This window comes from Coregonus lavaretus (genome assembly GCF_964263955.1).
Source record: "Coregonus lavaretus genome assembly, chromosome: 25".
NCBI lineage: Eukaryota > Metazoa > Chordata > Actinopteri > Salmoniformes > Salmonidae > Coregonus > Coregonus lavaretus.
In genome coordinates, this window is record NC_140012.1 from 36,050,282 (window position 1) to 36,069,975 (window position 19,694).

General features: G+C 49.5%; 1 pseudogene across 1 annotated transcript; it reads right to left on the reverse strand.

Annotated features, from left to right (window-relative positions):
- Positions 1-16,666: 16,666 nt before the first annotated feature.
- LOC311100897 (metal transporter CNNM1-like) lies at positions 16,667-18,336 on the reverse strand (annotated as a pseudogene). The gene is made up of 3 exons: positions 18,031-18,336; positions 17,825-17,927; positions 16,667-17,680 (listed from the first exon to the last, which is right to left on the reverse strand). The product of its transcript is annotated as a metal transporter CNNM1-like (transcript).
- Positions 18,337-19,694: the final 1,358 nt, after the last annotated feature.

The following is a 19,694-nucleotide window of genomic DNA, read 5'->3' on the forward strand; positions in this document are numbered from 1 at the left end:
AAGGAGGAGGGGTAGAGAGAAGGAAAGGAGGAGAGAAAGAGAGGAGGAAAGGGGAGATGAAAAGAGGAAGAAAGGAGGAGAGGAAGAGAGGAGGAAAGGAGGAGGGGAAGAGAGGAGGGAAGGAGAAGAGGAAGAGAGGAGGAATGGATGAGGGGAAGAGAGGAGGAATGGATGAGGGGAAGAGAGGAGGAAAGGAGGAGGGGAAGAGAGGAGGAAAGGGGGAGATGAAAAGAGGAGGAAAGGAGGAGAGGAAGAGAGGAGGAAAGGAGGAGAGGAAGAGAGGAGGAAAGGGGGAGGGGAAGAGAGGAGGAAAGGATGAGGGGAAGAGAGGAGGAAAGGAGGAGAGGAAGAGAGGAGGAAAGGAGGAGGGGAAGAGAGGAGGAAAGGAGGAGAGGAAGAGAGGAAGAAAGGGGAGATTAAAAGAGGAGGAAAGGAGGAGAGGAAGAGAAGAGGAAAGGAGGAGAGGAAGAGAGGAGGAAAGGAGGAGGGGAAGAGAGGAGGAAAGGATGAGGGGAAGAGAGGAGGAAAGGGGGAGATGAAAAGAGGAGGAAAGGAGGAGGGGAAGAGAGGAGGAAAGGAGGAGAGGAAGAGAGGAGTAAAGGGGGAATGAAAAGAGGAGGAAAGGAGGAGGGAAGAGAGGAGGAAAGGAGGAGGGAAGAGAGGAGGAAAGGAGGAGAGGATGAGAGGAGGAAAGGATTAGGGGAAGAGAGGAGGAAAGGAGGAGAGGAAGAGAGGAGGAAGGGGGAGATAAAAAGAGGAGGAAAGGAGGAAAGGAGGAGGGGAAGACAGGAGGAAAGGATGAGGGGAAGAGACGAAGAAAGGAGGAGAGGAAGAGAGGAGGAAAGGATGAGGGGAAGAGAGGAGTTAAGGAGGAGAGGAAGAGAAGAGGAAAGGAGGAGGGGAAGAGAGGAGGAAAGGAGGAGGGGAAGGGAGGAGGAAAGGAGGAGGGGAAGAGAGGAGGAAAGGAGGAGAGGAAGAGAGGAGGAAAGGGGGAGAGGAAGAGAGGAGGAAAGGATGAGGGGAAGAGAGGAGGAAAGGAGGAGAGGAAGAAGGGAGGAACGGGGGAGATGAAAAGAGGAGAAAAGGAGGAGAGGAAGAGAGGAGGAAAGGAGGAGGGGAAGAGAGGAGGAATGGGGGAGATGAAAAGAGGAGGAAAGGAGGAGGGAAGAGAGGAGGAAGGAGGAAAGGAAGAGAGGAGGAAAGGAGGAGAGGAAGAGAGGAGGAAAGGGGGAGATGAAAAGAGGAGGAAAGGAGGAGAGGAAGAGAGGAGGAAGGATGAGAGGAAGAGAGAAGGAATGGAGGAGAGGAAGAGAGGAGGAAATGATGAGGGGCAGAGAGGAGGAAAGGAGGAGAGGAAGAGAGGAGGAAAGGGGGAGATGAAAAGAGGAGGAAAGGGGGGAAAGGATGAGGGAAGAGAGGAGGAAAGGATGAGGGGAAGAGAGGGGGAAAGGAGGAGAGGAAGTGAGGAGGAAAGGAGGAGAGGAAGGGAGGAGGAAAGGAGGAGGGGAAGAAGGAGAAAAGGAGGAGAGGAAGAGAGGAGGAAAGGGGAGATGGAAAGAGGAGGAAAGGAGGAGGGGAAGAGAGGAGGAAGGAGGAAAGTAAGAGAGGAGGAATGAGGAGAGGAAGAGAGTAGGAAGGGAGAGATGAAAAGAGGAGGAAATGAGAAGAGGAAGAGAGTAGGAAAGGAGGAGAGAAGAGAGGAGGAAAGGATGAGAGGAAGAGAGGAGGAAATGAGGAGAGGAAGAGAGGAGGAAAGGATTAGGGGAAGAGAGGAGGAAAGGAGGAGAGGAAGAAGGGAGGAACGGGTGAGATGAAAAGAGGAGAAAAGGAGGAGAGGAAGAGAGGAGGAAAGGAGAGGGGAAGAGAGGAGGAATGGGGAGATGAAAAGAGGAGGAAGGAGGAGGGAAGAGAGGAGGAAGGAGGAAAGGAAGAGAGGAGGAAAGGAGGAGAGGAAGAGAGGAGGAAAGGGGGAGATGAAAAGAGGAGGAAAGGAGGAGAGGAAGAGAGGAGGAAAGGATGAGAGGAAGAGAGAAGGAATGGAGGAGAGGAAGAGAGGAGGAAAGGGTGAGGGGCAGAGGAGGAAAGGAGGAGAGGAAGAGAGGAGGAAAGGGGGAGATGAAAAGAGGAGGATAGGGGGAAAGGATGAGGGGAAGAGAGGAGGAAAGGATGAGGGGAAGAGAGGGGGAAAGGAGGAGAGGAAGTGAGGAGGAAAGGAGGAGAGGAAGGGAGGAGGAAAGGAGGAGGGGAAGAAGGAGAAAAGGAGGAGGGGAAGAGAGGAGGAAGGAGGAAAGTAAGAGAGGAGGAAATGAGGAGAGGAAGAGAGGAGAAAGGGGGAGATGAAAAGAGGAGGAAAGGAGAGAGGAAGAGAGTAGGAAGGAGGAGAGAAGAGAGGAGGAAAGGATGAGAGGAAGAGTGGAGGAAATGAGGAGAGGAAGAGAGGAGGAAAGGATTAGGGGAAGAGAGGAGGAAAGGAGGAGAGGAAGAGAGGAGGAAGGGGGAGATGAAAAGAGGAGGAAAGGAGGAGGGGAAGAAAGGAGGAGGGAGGAAAGAAGAGAGGAGGAAATGAGGAGAGGAAGAGAGGAGGAAAGGGGGAGATGAAAAGAGGAGGAAAGGAGAAGAGGAAGAGAGTAGGAAAGGAGGAGAGGAAGAGAGGAGGAAAGGATGAGAGGAAGAGAGGAGGAAATGAGGAGAGGAAGAGAGGAGGAAAGGATTAGGGGAAGAGAGGAGGAAAGGAGGAGAGGAAGAGAGGAGGAAGGGGGAGATGAAAAGAGGAGGAAAGGAGGAAAGGAGGAGGGGAAGACAGGAGGAAAGGATGAGGGGAAGAGACGAGGAAAGGAGGAGAGGAAGAGAGGAGGAAAGGATGAGGGGAAGAGAGGAGGAAAGGAGGAGAGGAAGAGAGGAGGAAAGGAGGAGGGAAGAGAGGAGGAAATGAGGAGAGGAAGAGAGGAGGAAAGGATTAGGGGAAGAGAGGAGGAAAGGAGGAGAGGAAGAAGGGAGGAACGGGTGAGATGAAAAGAGGAGAAAAGGAGGAGAGGAAGAGAGGAGGAAAGGAGGAGGGGAAGAGAGGAGGAATGGGGAGATGAAAAGAGGAGGAAAGGAGGAGGGAAGAGAGGAGGAAGGAGGAAAGGAAGAGAGGAGGAAAGGAGGAGAGGAAGAGAGGAGGAAAGGGGGAGATGAAAAGAGGAGGAAAGGAGAAGAGGAAGAGAGGAGGAAAGGATGAGAGGAAGAGAGAAGGAATGGAGGAGAGGAAGAGAGGAGGAAAGGGTGAGGGGCAGAGAGGAGGAAAGGAGGAGAGGAAGAGAGGAGGAAAGGGGGAGATGAAAAGAGGAGGAAAGGGGGAAAGGATGAGGGGAAGAGAGGAGGAAAGGATGAGGGGAAGAGAGGGGGAAAGGAGGAGAGGAAGTGAGGAGGAAAGGAGGAGAGGAAGGGAGGAGGAAAGGAGGAGGGGAAGAAGGAGAAAAGGAGGAGAGGAAGAGAGGAGGAAAGGGGGAGATGGAAAGAGGAGGAAAGGAGGAGGGGAAGAGAGGAGGAAGGAGGAAAGTAAGAGAGGAGGAAATGAGGAGAGGAAGAGAGGAGGAAAGGGGGAGATGAAAAGAGGAGGAAAGGAGAAGAGGAAGAGAGTAGGAAAGGAGGAGAGGAAGAGAGGAGGAAAGGATGAGAGGAAGAGAGGAGGAAATGAGGAGAGGAAGAGAGGAGGAAAGGATTAGGGGAAGAGAGGAGGAAAGGAGGAGAGGAAGAGAGGAGGAAGGGGGAGATGAAAAGAGGAGGAAAGGAGGAGGGGAAGAAAGGAGGATGGAGGAAAGGAAGAGAGGAGGAAATGAGGAGAGGAAGAGAGGAGGAAAGGGGGAGATGAAAAGAGGAGGAAAGGAGAAGAGGAAGAGAGTAGGAAAGGAGGAGAGGAAGAGAGGAGGAAAGGATGAGAGGAAGAGAGGAGGAAATGAGGAGAGGAAGAGAGGAGGAAAGGATTAGGGGAAGAGAGGAGGAAAGGAGGAGAGGAAGAGAGGAGGAAGGGGGAGATGAAAAGAGGAGGAAAGGAGGAAAGGAGGAGGGGAAGACAGGAGGAAAGGATGAGGGGAAGAGATGAGGAAAGGAGGAGAGGAAGAGAGGAGGAAAGGATGAGGGGAAGAGAGGAGGAAAGGAGGAGAGGAAGAGAGGAGGAAAGGAGGAGGGGAAGAGAGGAGGAAAGGAGGAGGGGAAGGGAGGAGGAAAGGAGGAGGGGAAGAGAGGAGGAAAGGAGGAGAGGAAGAGAGGACGAAAGGGGGAGGGGAAGAGGTAAAGGTTGGCGCTGAATGCCAGATGTTACCGATAGAGGAACAGACATGACTTCAAAAACACACACGCTCTCTCTCTCTCTCTCTCTCTCTCTCTCTCTCTCTCTCTCACACACACACACACACACACACACACACACACACACACACACTTTCTGACCGCTACAGAGGTTGTTCCTCTCCCCTGTTGACATGAGTATTAGGAGAGAATGTCAGAATAATCAGTAATGATCAATCCTGTAGATACTGCTGCCTGGCTCACAGTTCACAGGGTCCTCTACTAACTCTCAGCCTCTCAGCCTCACCATGTAACTAAATACTTTAAACGCCATGATTCTGCAGGACCAAGTGCTTGGAATGGTTCTACTGGTCCCTAGCTGTGTATTGCCGCTTTCCATGTTATCTGTTGTCTGTAGCTTGTGAGGTGCGGAAACACTTTGTTGCTTTTATGGATTTAGTTTTGTTACTTTTTATGCTATTGCTCTGTCTGTCTGTTTGCTACGTGTTGCTTCTCCTATGTTGCTCTGTCTGTCTGTTTGCTACGTGTTGCTTCTCCTATGTTGCTCTGTCTGTCTGTTTGCTACGTGTTGCTTCTCCTATGTTGCTCTGTCTGTCTGTTTGCTACGTGTTGCTTCTCCTATGTTGCTCTGTCTGTCTGTTTGCTACGTGTTGCTTCTCCTATGTTGCTCTGTCTGTCTGTTTGCTACGTGTTGCTTCTCCTATGTTGCTCTGTCTGTCTGTTTGCTACGTGTTGCTTCTCCTATGTTGCTCTGTCTGTCTGTTTGCTACGTGTTGCTTCTCCTATGTTGCTCTGTCTGTCTGTTTGCTACGTGTTGCTTCTCCTATGTTGCTCTGTCTGTCTGTTTGCTACGTGTTGCTTCTCCTATGTTGCTCTGTCTGTCTGTTTGCTACGTGTTGCTTCTCCTATGTTGCTCTGTCTGTCTGTTTGCTACGTGTTGCTTCTCCTATGTTGCTCTGCATGTGCTCACTACTCATTGTCTGTCAGTATTGTAATTGTAATTGTTTTTAATAACCTGCCCAGGGTCTGTGGCTGACTAAAACCGGCACTTTTACTGAAACGTTGATTAATGTGCACTGTCCCTGTAAAAATATAAATAAACTCAAACTCAAAAGCAATATATACACTGAGTGTACAAAACATTAGGAACACCTGCTCTTTCCATGACATAGATTGACCAGGTGAATCCAGGTGAAAGCCATGATCCCTTATTGATGTCACTTGTTAAATCTACTTCAATCAGTGTAGATGAAAGGGAGGACAGGTAAAAAAAAAAAATCTAAGCCTTGAGACAATTGAGAGATGGATTGTGTATGTGTGCCATTCAGAGGGTGAATGGGCAAGAAAAAAAATGTAAGTGCCTTTGAATGGGTTATGGTAGTAGGTGCCAGGCGCACCAGTTTGTGTTAAGAACTGCAACAGTGCTGGGTTTTTCACGCTCAACAGTTTCCTGTGTGCACCAAGAATGGTCAACCACCCAAAGGACATCCAGCCAATTTGGCACAACCATGTGAAGCATTGGAGTCAACATGGGCCAGCATCCCTGCTCTCCTCAGACGCTCCTACAGACAATAGAACACCTCTGCCAGTGAACTGATCCTCTGCCAATCACAGCATGGTACCAGCAGAAGGGGCAACCCAGTAATCATGTGTGTGGACCAGCTTAAATGCAGTGGTGTAAAGTACTTAAGTAAAAATACTTTAAAGTACTACTTAAGTCATTTTTGGGGGTATCTGTACTTTACTATTTCTATTTTTGACAACTTTTACTTTTACTTCACTACATTCCTAAAGAAGATATTGTACTTTTTACTCCATACATTTTCCCTGAGATCCCAAAGTACTCTTTACTTTTTGAATGCTTAGCAGGACTGGAAAATTGTGAAATTCAAACACTTGTCAAGAAAACACGTGATCGTCCCTACTGCCTCTGGTCTGGACTCACTAAACACAAATCAATCTTTTGTAAATAATGTCTGAATGTTGGAGTGCGCCCCTGGCTATCCATACATTTAAAAAACAAAAAAATGGTGCCGTCTGGTTTGCATAATATAAGGAATTTGAAATGATTTATACTTTTACTTTAACTTTTGAAACGTAAGTATATTTTAGCAATTACATTTACTTTTGATACTTCAGTATATTTTAAACCAAATACTTTTAGACTTTTACTCAAGTAGTATTTTACTGGGTGACTTTCACTTTTACTTGAGTAACTTTCTATTAAGGTATCTATACTTTTACTCAAGTATGACAATTGGGTACTGTTTCCACCACTGCTTAAATGTGACACTGGACTGGAGGAAGAGGAGACTGTGTCTTTAATGGAGGACAGGCAGCTCTGGAAGTCTCACTCTTCCTGCAGTCGACCCCAGACAACCAGATGATTAATGAATGTGATAAACATACATTTAATTATCTGTGCCCAAACAGGTCTGTGCCCAAACAGTTTGAGCTTCTACTTCTAAAAATCCACCTTTCCAGAAATAAGTCTCTCACTGTTGCCGCTTGCTACAGACCCCCCTCAGCCCCCAGATGTGCCCTGGACACCATATGTGAATTGATTGCCCCCCATTTATCCTCAGAGTTCGTACTGCTTGGTGACCTAAATTGGGATATGCTTAATACCCCGGCCATCCTACAATCCAAACTAGATGCCCTCAACCTCACGCAAATTATCAACGAACCTACCAGGTACAACCCTAAATCCGTAAACATGGGTACCCTCATAGATATCATCCTGACTAACATACCCTCTAAATACACCTCAGCTGTCTTCAACCAGGATCTCAGCGATCACTGCCTTATTGCCTGCGTCCGTAACGGGTCCGCGGTCAAACGACCACCCCTCATCACTGTCAAACGCTCCCTAAAACACTTTAGCGAGCAGGCCTTCCTAATTGACCTGGCCCAGGTATCCTGGATGGATATAGATCTCATTCCGTCAGTAGAGGATGCCTGGTTGTTCCTTAAAAGTAATTTCCTCTCAATCTTAAATAAACATGCCCCATTCAAAAAATACAGAACTAAGAACCGATATAGCCCCTGGTTCTCCTCAGACTTGACTGCCCTTGACCAGCACAAAAACATCCTGTGGCGTACTGCATTAGCATCAAATATCCCCCGCGATATGCAACTTTTCAGGGAAGTTAGGAACCAATATACACAAGCAGTCAGGAAAGCAAAGGCAAACTTTTTCAAACAGAAATTTGCATCCTGTAGCACTAACTCCAAAAAGTTTTGGGACACTGTAAAGTCCATGGAGAATAAGAGCACTTCCTCCCAGTTGCCCACTGCACTGAGGCTAGGAAACACTTTCACCACCGATAAATCTACAATAATCGAGAATTTCAACAAGCATTTTGCTACAGCTGGCCATGCTTTCCATCTGGCTACCACTACCCCGGCCACCAACTCTGCACCCTCCGCTGAAACTTGCCCATGCCCCCCCCGCTTCTCCTTCACACAAATTCAGACAGCAGACGTTTTGAAAGAGCTGCAAAATCTGGACCCCTACAAATCAGCTGGGCTAGACAATCTGGACCCTTTCTTTCTAAAACTAGCCGCCGAAATTGTCGCAACCCCTATTACTAGTCTGTTCAACCTCTCTTTCATAACGTCTGAGATCCCCAGAGATTGGAAAGCTGCCGCGGTCATCCCCCTCTTCAAAGGGGGTGACACTCTAGATCCAAACTGCTACAGACCTATATCCATCCTGCCCTGCCTTTCGAAAGTATTTGAAAGCCAAGTTAACAAACAGATCACCGACCATTTCGAATACCACCGTACCTTCTCCGCTATGCAATCCGGTTTCCGAGCTGGTCATGGGTGCACTTCAGCCACGCTCAAGGTCCTAAACGATATTATAACCGCGATTGATAATAGACAGTACTGTGCAGCCGTCTTCATCGACCTGGCCAAGGCTTTCGACTCTGTCAACCACCGCATTCTTATTGGCAGACTAAATAGCTGTCAGGGCGTGTGGTAGGTGTAGTGTAGGAATCAAACGCAGGACGCAGACTGAATGTTCCAAAGGCTGTAATACTGGCCCAACACAGGCAACAGGACAACTAAGCCCGACAGCAAAAACACGCACGAAGGCGAAAGGTAAATGCGCACTAACAGGTGCGACAAAATGTAACGGAGCACACACAGGTGCAAATAAGCTCCAGCACAGTGGAGAAATACGCTCAACCGAGCAAAACACAACACTGACGGAAACAATCACACACAACACTAGACAAACACAACGAGAAACTTATAGGACACTAATTACGTCAAAACAGAAACAGGTGTGGAAACAAACAGACAAAAGCAAACGAACATGAAACATATAGCGGTGGCAGCTAGAATTCCGGAGACGACGAACGCCGAAGCCTGCCCGAACAAGGGAGAGAGGCAGCCTCGGCCGAAACCGTGACAGTACCCCCCCCTTGACGCGCGGCTCCAGACGTGCGCCGACTCCGGCCTCGGGGACGACCAGGAGGACGCGGCGCAGGGCGCGTCGGATGCCTCCGATGGAACTCCGTCAGGAGCGACGGGTCCAACACGTCTCTCCTCGGCACCCAGCACCGCTCCTCCGGACCGTACCCCTCCCACTCCACTAGATACTGGAGACCCCCCATCCGACGTCTCGAATCCAAGATGGATCTCACGGAGTACGCCGGTGCCCCCTCGATGTCCAACGGGGGCGGAGGAGTCTCCAAGATCTCATCTTCTTGGAGTGGGCCCGCTACCACCGGCCTGAGAAGGGACACATGGAACGAGGGGTTAATACACTTATACTCCACAGGTAGCTGTAATCTATAACATACCTCGTTCAACCTTCTCAGGACTTTAAATGGCCCTACAAACCGCCGACCCAGTTTCCGACAGGGCAGGCGGAGGGGCAGGTTTCTGGTAGAGAGCCAGACTCGATCACCAGGTGCGTACACCGGTGCCTCACTGCGGTGGAGATCAGCGCTCGCCTTCTGACGTCGGAGGGCCCGCTGCAGGTGGACGTGTGCAGCGTTCCAAGTCTCCTCCGAGCGCCGCGCCCACTCATCCACCGCAGGAGCCTCGATCTGGCTCTGCTGCCAGGGTGCCAGAACCGGCTGGTAACCTAACACACATTGAAATGGAGTTAGGTTAGTGGAGGAATGGCGTAGGGAATTCTGGGCCATCTCGGCCCAGGGAACGTACCTTGACCACTCCTCCGGCCGGTCCTGGCAGTATGTTCTGAGAAACCTACCCACATCCTGGTTTACGCGTTCCACCTGCCCATTGCTCTCCGGGTGGTAACCCGAGGTGAGGCTCACCGAGACCCCCAACCGCTCCATAAACGCTCTCCAGACTCTGGAGGTGAATTGGGGACCCCGATCAGCCACAATGTCCTCGGGTACCCCGTAGTGCCGGAACACATGGGTAAACAGTGCCTCGGCAGTTTGCAGGGCCGTAGGAAGACCCGGCATGGGGAGCAAACGACAGGCCTTAGAGAACCGGTCCACAACGACCAGGATGGTAGTATTCCCTTGGGAGAGGGGAAGGTCTGTTATAAAGTCCACTGAGAGGTGGGACCATGGCCGTTGTGGAACGGGCAGGGGTAGCAACTTACCCCTAGGTAGATGTCTAGGCGCCTTACACTGGGCGCACACCGAGCAGGAGGAAACATAAACCCTCACATCCCTTGCCAACGTGGGCCACCAGTACTTGGCACTAAGACAGTGCACCGTCCGGCCGATACCCGGATGTCCAGAGGAGGGTGACGTGTGAGCCCAATAGATCAATCGATCCCGAACCTCGAGCGGAACGTACTTCCGACCCTCCGGGCACTGTGGTGGACTAGGGTCGGTGCGTAACGCCCGCTCGAGTTCAGCATCGACCTCCCACACTACCGGTGCCACCAGACACGACTCAGGCAGTATGGGAGTGGGCTCCACGGACCTCTCCTCCGCGTCATACCGCCGAGACAGCGCATCTGCCTTGCCATTCTGTGACCCAGGGATGTACGTGATCTTAAAAGTAAACCTGGTCAAGAACATACTCCATCTTGCCTGGCGAGGGTTCAGCCTCCTCGCCGCCCGGATGTACTCCAGGTTACGGTGGTCCGTCAAAATGAGGAAAGGGTGTTGAGCCCCCTCAAGCCAGTGCCTCCACACCTTTAGAGCCTGTACCACGGCTAACAGCTCCCTGTCCCCTACGTCATAGTTCCGCTCCGCCGGACTGAGCTTCTTAGAATAAAAAGCACAGGGGCGGAGTTTAGGTGGCGCGCCAGACCGTTGTGAAAGCACGGCTCCTAAACCGGCCTCCGACGCGTCCACCTCTACTTGGAACGGCAAAGAGGGATCCGGATGCGCCAGCACCGGGGCCGAGGTAAACAGGTCCTTCAGCCTCCCAAACGCCCTGTCCGCCTCGGCCGACCACTGCAGACGCACCGGACCCCCCTTCAACAGAGACGTGATGGGAGCTGCCACCTGTCCAAAATCCCGGATAAACCTCCTGTAGTAATTTGCAAACCCCAAAAACTGCTGCACCTCCTTCACAGTGGTTGGTGTTTGCCAATTACGCACGGCCGACACCCGGTCTACCTCCATCTTCACCCCTGACGCAGACAACTGATAACCCAAAAAGGAGACCGACTCCTGGAAAAACAGACACTTCTCTGCCTTCACATACAGGTCGTGCTCCACCAGCCTCCGCAACACCCTGCGCACCAGGGCCACATGCTCGACACGGGTAGGTGAGTACACGAGAATGTCATCAATGTACACCACCACCCCCTGCCCCTGCATGTCCCTGAAGATCTCATCCACAAATGATTGGAAAACTGATGGAGCGTTCATCAACCCGTATGGCATGACCAGATACTCGTAATGACCCGAGGTGGTACTAAAGGCTGTTTTCCATTCATCACCCTCCCTGATGCGCACCAAGTTGTACGCGCTCCTGAGATCTAATTTCGTGAAGAAACGCGCCCCATGCAACGACTCAGTCATGGTCGCAATCAGCGGGAGTGGATAACTATACTTCACCGTAATCTGATTGAGACCACGGTAATCGATGCACGGACGCAAACCACCATCCTTTTTCTTCACGAAAAAGAAACTCGAGGACGCGGGGGAAGTGGACGGCCGTATGTATCCTTGTCTCAGCGATTCGTCTATGTAAATCTCCATAGCTTTCTTCTCCTCCTGAGACAGAGGATACACATGGCTCCGTGGGAGCGCAGCTCCTGCCTGGAGGTTTATCGCACAATCCCCCTGCCTATGGGGTGGCAACCGCGTCGCCCTCGCCTTACTAAACGCAATAGCCAAATCCCCATACTCAGGTGGAACGTGCAATGCGGGCACCTGGTTTGGACTCTCCACCGAGGTAGCCCCTACGGAAACGCCCAAACATCTACCCACACACTGAGCAGACCACTCCATCAGAGCCCTCTCCTGCCACGAAATCGCTGGGTTATGGGTACTCAACCAGGGCATGCCCAGCACCACCGGATACGCAGGAGAGTCAATCAGGAACAGCTGAATCATCTCCTGATGATCCCCCTGCGCACACATCCTAAGTGGCGCCGTGACCTCCCTGATTAAGCCCGTACCCAACGGACGACTATCTAGGGCGTGAACGGGAAAAGGAACATCAACAGGAATGAGGGGAATCCCTAACGCTAAACAAAACTTTTTATCAATAAAATTCCCAGCCGCGCCTGAATCTACCAGCGCCTTATGCTGGGAATGAGGTGCTACCTGTGGAAAACGTACAGGCATACAAAAATGGGCAACAGTGAGCTCTGGGTGAGTGGGGCGCCTACTCACCTGGAGGGAATCCCCAGTGCGGGACCTGTCGTCATCTCCCCTAGGAGGCCATCCCCAGCACCTAGCCGCGGTGTGTCCTCCCCGACCACAGTTGGTGCAGTGGATGGACCCCCTAGCCTGCCGACTCCTCCTCTCTCTAGCGCCAGCGCCCCCGAGCTCCATAGGACACGGCTCGGAGGCGCTGGAGGGTGGAATGGACGGACCCTCCGCAGGACGTCCGCGGGTAGCCAGCAGGGTATCCAGCCTGATGGACATATCAACCAGCTGGTCGAAAGTGAGGCTGGTGTCCCTACAAGCCAGCTCCCGACGGACGTCCTCTCGTAGGCTACATCGGTATAGATCGATGAGGGCCCGATCATTCCACCCTGCATCTGCCGCTAGAGTACGGAATTCGAGCGCGAATTCCTGGGCACTTCTCCTCCCCTGCCGGAGGAAGACCAGACGCTCCCCCGCCGCTTTCCCCTCCGGGGGATGGTCAAACACCGCCCTGAAGCGGCGGGAGAACTCGGTGTACGTAATCGTCGTGGCGTCGATCTTCCTCCACTCCGCGTTGGCCCACTCCAACGCTTTTCCGGCCAGGCAGGAGATCAGGGCGGACACGCTCTCATGCCCTGAAGGTGCCGGGTGCACTGTGGCCAGGTATAGCTCTACCTGGAGCAGGAATCCCTGACACCCAGCCGCGGTCCCGTCGTAGGCCCTCGGGAGAGATAGTCGGACTCCACGAGGTTCCGGCGCTGGAATGGGCGGGCTGGCCGATGGTGCTGGCAGGGCGGGCGGCGGTGGAGGCGAACCCCAGCCTCGGAGTGTGGTAATCACCTCCTGCAGGGCGGTCCCCATCTGCAGGAGCTGCTCTTGCTGGTCCCGAACCTGGGCTTCCAGTCTCGTCTGGGCTGCTTCGGCTCCTGCTGATTCCATTGGTGGTGTGTGATTCTGTCAGGGCGTGTGGTAGGTGTAGTGTAGGAATCAAACGCAGGACGCAGACTGAATGTTCCAAAGGCTGTAATACTGGCCCAACACAGGCAACAGGACAACTAAGCCCGACAGCAAAAACACGCACGAAGGCGAAAGGTAAATGCGCACTAACAGGTGCGACAAAATGTAACGGAGCACACACAGGTGCAAATAAGCTCCAGCACAGTGGAGAAATACGCTCAACCGAGCAAAACACAACACTGACGGAAACAATCACACACAACACTAGACAAACACAACGAGAAACTTATAGGACACTAATTACGTCAAAACAGAAACAGGTGTGGAAACAAACAGACAAAAGCAAACGAACATGAAACATATAGCGGTGGCAGCTAGAATTCCGGAGACGACGAACGCCGAAGCCTGCCCGAACAAGGGAGAGAGGCAGCCTCGGCCGAAACCGTGACAATAGCCTTGGTTTCTCAAATGACTGCCTCGCCTGGTTCACCAACTACTTCTCAGATAGAGTTCAGTGTGTCAAATCGGAGGGCCTGTTGTCTGGACCTATGGCAGTCTCTATGGGGGTGCCACAGGGTTCAATTCTTGGGCCGACACTTTTCTCCGTGTATATCAATGATGTCGCTCTTGCTGCTGGTGACTCTCAGATCCACCTCTACGCAGACGACACCATTTTGTATACATCTGGCCCTTCATTGGACACTGTGTTAACAAACCTCCAAACGAGCTTCAATGCCATACAACACTCCTTCAGTAGCCTCCAACTGCTCTTAAACACTAGTAAAACTAAATGCATGCTTTTCAATCGAACGCTGCTGGCACCCGCCCACCCGACTAGAATCACCACTCTTGACGGGTCTGACCTAGAGTATGTGGACAACTACAAATACCTAGGTGTCTGGTTAGACTGTAAACTCTCCTTCCAGACTCACATAAAGAATCTCCAATCCAAAGTTAAATCTAGAATCGGCTTCCTATTTCGCAACAAAGCCTCCTTCACTCATGCTGCCAAACATGCCCTCGTAAAACTGACTATCCTACCGATCCTTGACTTCGGCGATGTCATTTACAAAATAGCCTCCAACACTCTACTCAGCAAATTGGATGTAGTCTATCACAGTGCCATCCGTTTTGTCTCCAAAGCCCCATACGCTACCCACCACTGTGACCTGTACGCTCTTGTTGGCTGGTCCTCACTACATGTTCGTCGTCAAACCCACTGGCTCCAGGCCATCTATAAATCACTGCTAGGCAAATCCCCGCCTTATCTTAGCTCATTGGTCACCATAGCAGCACCCACCCGTAGTCTGCGCTCCAGCAGGTATATCTCACTGGTCATTCCCAAAGCCAACACCTCCTTTGGCCGCCATTCCTTCCAGTTCTCTGCTGCCAATGACTGGAACGAATTGCAAAAATCTCTGAAGCTGGAGACTCTTATCTCCCTCACTAACTTTAAGCATCAGTTGTCAGAGCACCTTACCGATCACTGCACCTGTACACAGCCCATCTGAAATTAGCCCACCCAACTACCTCATCCCTATATTGTTATTTATTTTGCTCTTTTGCACCCCAGTATCTCTATTTGCACATAATCTCTTGCACATCTAGCATTCCAGTGTTAATACTATTGTAATTATTTTGCACTATAGCCTATTTATTGCCTTACCTCCATAACTTGCTACATTTGCACACACTGTATATATATTTTCTGTTGTATTTTTGACTTTATGTTTTTTACCCCATATGTAACTCTGTGTTGTTTTTATCGCACTGCTTTGCTTTATCTTGGCCAGGTCGCAGTTGTAAATGAGAACTTGTTCTCAACTGGCTTAACTGGTTAAATAAAGGTGAAATAAATAAATAAAATACATTGAAAATGTGAATGTTACTTTGAGCCACTCTACTAAAATAATTTTTATTGAGTAAGGGCCTCTTATCCAACTTATTTTCATAATGAAACCCTTCATTCTGAATTAACCAGATGACCATCTCTGAGCCCTCACGGTCAAGCCAACCGTGTCAATCTGAATAGCATATGAATTAAGCCCTAGTCCTTTTAAATAAGCTCTCATCCTAGTGGACACTGCTGTCTCCGTCCCAAAGCCTCCAGTGTGATTCCTGCTAACAGTCAGAGCACATCAAATCTACTTCTGTTTATCATGCAACACACAGGAGAGAAATGATGCCTGTTCATTTCACCCACTCAACAATCTACATTATTTTATATAGCTGCTAAGGATGTACTGAGTATACACACACACAACCTTCACACACCAACACATGCTCGAGCATGTGCACACACACACACACACACACACACACACACACCTGCTTATTCCCCTGGCTGACGGCTGAACGCGATGATTCATACTCTGGTTGTCAAGAGATTATTCTAGCCTCCAGCTTCCTTCAACAGTCTTACATGGATGGAGACACTAAGGACTGTTTACAATCACTTTGTCAAGTCTCTTCTAGTAGCCTAGCAGTTAGAGCATTAGGGCAAGTAACTGAAAGGTCGCTGGTTTGAATACCCAAGCCGACAAGGTGAAAAATCTGTCGATGTGCACTTGAGCAAGGCACTTAACCCTAATTTGCTCCAGGGGCGCCGTACTTCTATGGCTGACCCTGTAAAACAACTTTCACTGCTTTTATAGTACGTTATTCCAGTTCTACTGTGGGATGTGCTGCTTCACTGGTCTCTTTCAACTCACTGTCATTCTATGAATCCCTGCGACGGCTAACAAACACAGGTTATCCAAAGTAAGACAGGAAAATGTACTCACAATAATTTGCATAATCTTGGCACCCAGAACCAAATCAACTAAAACAGTCACGAGCTAATATAATTTGGATAATCTGTAAAACATACAGATAACCTTGCTTCTCTCGCTAAACTCTCCCATTTAATTCCTGAGTAGCTTCAAGGAAGTTGTTTCATGGATTATGGATATGGCTAAAAACTGTTCTCTGACATACAGTAGCCTATACCACTCACCTCCACTTGGACCTGCTGTATCATCTTATATGACTGACTGTTCAGAGCATAACTGGATTTAAATACACCCTGGATTCTCTGCTTTTCAGGAAGAGGGAAGTGGTGTGATGGAATGGGTATGGGCTAACTTGAACACTGCACTTAGCTATAGATCACTTCTGTCAAACCAGCCAGCACCTGCTGAACAATATAATTGTTTTTTTCTCATAGACCATGTGTAACAGGGTGAAGGTGCCTGAATGGCAGTAATCATGTGATTTTAAAACGGTGTGCTCATTAGTCTGTGTGCTCTGATTGGTTGTAGGTATGACTCTGGAGAATGCACCTCCACCTTTTTCCTACAAAGTGGTGGTGCATTTCCTACATATTTAACTCTTTATATGATACCTGATTCTGCATTTAAAAAATTATCTCTACAACAATGTATACTGAACTCAGGTGTGAGTGGGATCTGCCTGGCCCAGGGGTGGACTGGGACCAGAAATCTGCCTTGGAATTTCTAACACACTGGAGAAAAAAGATCCTTGAGGCCCCCACACCGGTCCATTTTTTGTTTTGCCCCCATTATTAGCCAGATAATGATCATTTTGCACACAAAAAAACAAGTTAGACAGGCCAATGGAACAGCCTGAAATGCCAGATGGCCAGTCCACCCCTATCCTGGCCTGTTACCTCTCTTGAACTCCTCCAGCATCACATCCAGTTTGGTGTCTCTGAACACACAGTGCATGGGGTGTTTGTAGAACTGGGTGATGGTCTTCAGCGGGGTGCAGTCATCCGGGTCCACGAAAGCCAGGTCTTTGACGAAGAGGATATCAATGATGTTGGACCTGTCGTTCTCATAGACCAGGATCCGGGTGAACCCGCTCTGCATGATTTCAGACATAGTACAGAAGTCTAAAACAGCATCTGAGGAGAGCATATAACAGTCCGCCAGCGGGGTATGAACTTCTTCTACGGTCTTGGTGCGTATCTCCAGAGCGCCCTGGATGATGTTTAATTCCTCTTTGACCAGGTCATGGTAGGGGTCTGTGACGCGCAGCATGGCCACCAGTTTCTCTCTGGTGTAGAAGTTACTGATCTCCTGGTGAAGCATGATGTCTAGGAGCTTGGAGATGGGGTAGGAGATGAGGAAGGAGACCAGCATTAGAAGCCAGGTGGCCCAGATGGTTTTGGAGGCAATGGCTAGGCTGTCTGGACGCCACAGAGTGAGGCAGGATCTCTCCTATGAAGAATATACCAAAGGTGCAGGTAACAAGGGAGGTGGGAGTCATCCCTATAATCTGGCACATCCACCCCACGAAACAGGTGTTGGTCAGCACGTTTCCCAGTACCACAGTACACAGGATGTAGTTGCCATGTTTACGCACAGATTCTATCTTGTGCGCATATTTTTGTTCCTTCTCGGTGCCGCTGTTTTGGAGGACGCGGAGCTCGACGGGATCCATGGCTAGCATGCTGATGTTCAGCCCGCTGCAGAGCGCAGAGAGTCCCAATAGTATCACTGCCACCCCCAACTGGAGCCACACATCCGCCTGCGGGGGTTGCACCACTACGGCTAGCCAGAATTCTCTGGTGCTGAAATGCTCCCACTTCACCCCATCAAACGCACACATTGAGTAGTATTTGATCCGCTCATATTTGCACAGGTCTTTGGCGAGCAGCTCCACTATAGAATCAGAATCAAATTCCAAAAAAGGTCATCATCAGACAAAAGAAAAACGCACAATAACATTTACGATTATTATTTTTTAAATTAAATCCATGATTCAACAACGACAAACACATGTAACTATTGACTAAATAAACTGACCTAGAACAGAGTTGTGGCTGGACGCAGACCTGAAAGAACCCAGGAGCTCGATGTCAGAACTCAGAGCGTACTCGTCCATGCACGGGTTCCGTTTGGGATGGACCTAAATACAAATGGATATTTTATCACGATATTTAGGCTATTTCATAAAACATATTTCATCTATAGCTTTAGGGGTAAATGGTCAATACACTAAATAAACTGACCAGTCTCTCCCCCTCTCCACCTGGCTCTTCTATGAAGGCTATCCATGGTGCGACAGCGGCAGCTTCTGGTCTCCCACTCCCAGAGTGGTTGTTGGCTCTCTGTGTAACCGAGGATGCTGCATAGTAAACCTGCAGCATGAACCGCGTCCCCTCAGTCGCCTGGAGCAGCCCATCCTGCACAGACAGCTCTCTGGCTTTAGTGTCCTCTGGGCGGACACCAAGCAATCCCTTCGCCGGGGCTGGGAGAAAGAAGAGGAGGATGAGATGGGTGAAGAGGTGAAACGACAGCAGGCGGCAGAGGGACATTGGCAGAGGTTGGGTCACGTGGTCACGGTTTTTACGCGGGCTCTGCTTTAATCAGCATAACAGCTGGAGAGCCACCCACGGAGGAGAGAGAGAAGAAAGGCCAAGAGACACAGAAAGAAAGAGAGAGAGAGAGAGAGAGAGAGAGAGAGAGAGAGAGAGAGAGAGAGAGAGAGAGAGAGAGAGAGAGAGAGAGAGAGAGAGAGAGAGAGAGAGAGAGAGAGACAGAGAGACAGAGAGACAGGGCATGTGCGCACCTTACAAAATCCCATGCAGTACAACGACATAATGTAATTTTGGTTGCCATTATGGTCTAAAAATAGAAGACAGGAAATGCCCTATCGTCAGAGCTACTTCCCAGTGTGACTGTCTGTCGCTCCGTGCAGGCAGAGATCCCAATCATAGAAACACACCAAATAGGCTACTCTACTGTACTGTACTGTACTGTACTGTACTGTACTGTACTGTACTGTCTGTGTGTGTGTGTGTGTGTGTGTGTGTGTGTGTGTGTGTGTGTGTGTGTGTGTGTGTGTGTGTGTGTGCAGTGGTGTAAAGTACTTCGGTCAAAATACTTTAAAGTACTACTTAAGTCGTTTTTTTGGGGTATCTGTACTTTACTTTACTATTTATATTTTTGACTACTTTTACTTTTACTCCACTACATTCCTAAAAAATATATGTTTTTATTCCTTTAATTTTCCCTGAAACCCAAAAGTACTGTTACATATCGAATGCTCAGGTAGGACAACAATATGGTCCAATTCACGCACCTATCAATAAAACACGTTGTCATCCCTACTGCCTCTGATCTGGCAGACTCACTCTTTACTGTGTTAGTAAATTATGTTGGAATTCGCCCTGTCTGTCTGTAAATTGTGCTGTTTGGTTTGCTTAATATAAGGAATTTGATGTATAGCATTTACTTGTACTCAAGTATTACAATTGAGTACTTTTTACACCACTGTACTCAAGTACATTTGAAACCAGATACGTTTAGATTTTTACTCAAGTATTACAATTGAGTTATTTTTCCACCAGATACTTTTAGACTTTTACTCAATTATTATTTTACTGGGTGACTTTTACTTGAGTAATTTTCTATTAAAGTATGTTACTTTTACTCAAGTATGACAATTGAGTACTTTGTTCCACCACTGTGTGTATGTATGTAGTCTCGCTAACACCAGACTGAGTAATAGCGCGCTGTGTAGTCACGTGGGTCGCGCATCAGCCAGGCTTGTGTGTACGTGTACATTTACGTCATTTAGCAGACGCTCTTATCCAGAGCGACTTACAGTTAGTGCATACATTATTCTTTTTAATTTTCATACCCCATGGGAATCGAACCCACAACCCTGGCG